At 55.9% G+C, this 1,701-nt stretch overlaps 1 pseudogene; it reads left to right on the top strand.

Annotated features, from left to right (window-relative positions):
- The first annotated feature begins 319 nt into the window (after nt 1-319).
- LOC143387870 (transcription factor JunD-like) lies at nt 320-1,296 on the top strand (annotated as a pseudogene).
- The last annotated feature ends 405 nt before the right edge of the window (nt 1,297-1,701 follow it).

The raw sequence follows: 1,701 nt of genomic DNA, 5'->3' as shown, positions 1-1,701 counted from the left end.
AGGTTGATTTTCTATGTTTCTATTCATTTATCTATTTATTTATTTATTAAAGATAAATGAATAGAAACATAGGTTTTGGATAGAGCTTTAAGGATGATGTTGAATTGAACTGGCAAAAAAAAAAAGGCATCCTTTGCCTTTTTTTGAATTTTAGAGGGAATGCTTTAATTTTTTCTCTCTTATGAACAATGTTTCCGAGGAGCCACCACAGAAGGCCCAGGTGCAGTGGCCACTGCCTGGGTGGGCACAGGGCTGAATAGGGAGAGGAGGGGAGGGAGCCCCCAGGGAGGCCATGGACAGTCCTCCCGCACCAGGCGCAATGGTGATGCGGAGGCTGGAAACACCCTTCTATGATAATGAAACACTGAGCAGCCTGGGCAATGGCGTCAGTGGCATCAGCAGCAACTTTGCGTTCCTGGCCCGCTTGTCCCTGGGGCGCCCCAAACAGCGTCGTTGCAGGCAGAGTGGTGAATCATAGGCAGAGTGGAGAACAGCTGACGCTGAGCCTGAGCAAACAAGTGGTCGTGGCGCCCCCTCTGGCCCCCCTGCGCAGAAAGCACCCCCAGCAGTGGCCCGACAGCCTGCTCTCCAGCCCAACCTGGGGCTGGTTCAACCACGCTGACCAAACATCCAGACCAACGGGCTGGTCACAACCACTCTGAAGAGCACGCAGTTCTTCTACCCAAGATGGTGGCCAGGGAGGAGCAGGAGTTCACCGAGGACTTTGTCAAGGCCCTGGAGGATTTGAACAAGCAGCACCAGCTTGGCTGGGTGCAGCCTGGTTTCTGCTGTGGCTTTGCAGGAGGACCCTCTGGCACGGCATCGGGAGCCACCCTCCCAGCTGGCACCAGTCTTCCTAAACCTGAGCCACTACAAGGATGGCGCCTGGGGTGCTGGGGATGCTGCAACTGTCGCCATCTCCTCCTAGCCCGTTCCCTTCCCACAGCCGCTGCCTCCCAGTGATTTAATGGGGCTGCTGTGCCTAGCTGTGCTCAAGGACAGCCACAGATGGTGCCCAACTTGTCAAGCTTGGGAGAGAGCCTGCTGTCGCCAATTGACGTGGACATGCAGGAGCTCATCAAGGCTGAGCCCAAGAAGCTGCTCAAGTTCCCCAAGGGCAAGCTGGAGCATCTCTCACCTGGAGGAGAAAGTGAAGAGCTCAAGAGTCAGAACACCGAACTGGCGTCCACCAGGAGGCTGTTGCCCAAGCAGGTGGTGCAGCTCAAGGAGAAAGTCCTCAGTCATGTCAACAGCAGCCGCCAGCTGCTACTCCAGCACTAGGTGCCCTGGTACTGAGCCCAAGCACAGGGCGCATTCTCGGCCTGCCTCCTCTTGAGGAGCGGGCTTGCAGGGCACGGGGATTGAGCTCCCAGGAGTTGGTAGGGTGCTGCCCTGGCGACCCCCTCCTAGAGGGTGCCCAGAACTTGGAGAGGGCGCCTTGGACTTGACAAGGTGGACCCCCTGCTCCTGGGGGGTTGGGGGCGAGTGCATGACACCCCCTAGTACTGCCTCTGTTCCCCGCGCTGCCGCCAGGTGTCACACAAACCCAGGGCCTAGCCGCCCCTTCTACACACTGCTGCAGAAGGGGCTCTGTGCGGTGCAGCCTTCAGCCTGCCTTTTCTTTTACACTTTTTTTTTTTTTTTTGCCTTTGGAAGAAAGAAGAACAGAGTTTTCGATTCTTCCGTATTTATGTTTCTACT

This window comes from Callospermophilus lateralis, unplaced genomic scaffold (genome assembly GCF_048772815.1).
Source record: "Callospermophilus lateralis isolate mCalLat2 unplaced genomic scaffold, mCalLat2.hap1 Scaffold_730, whole genome shotgun sequence".
In the NCBI taxonomy this organism is placed as follows: Eukaryota; Metazoa; Chordata; class Mammalia; order Rodentia; family Sciuridae; genus Callospermophilus; species Callospermophilus lateralis.
The sequence above is the reverse complement of the archived record's forward strand: the minus strand, read 5'-3'. Positions and strand labels throughout refer to the sequence as shown.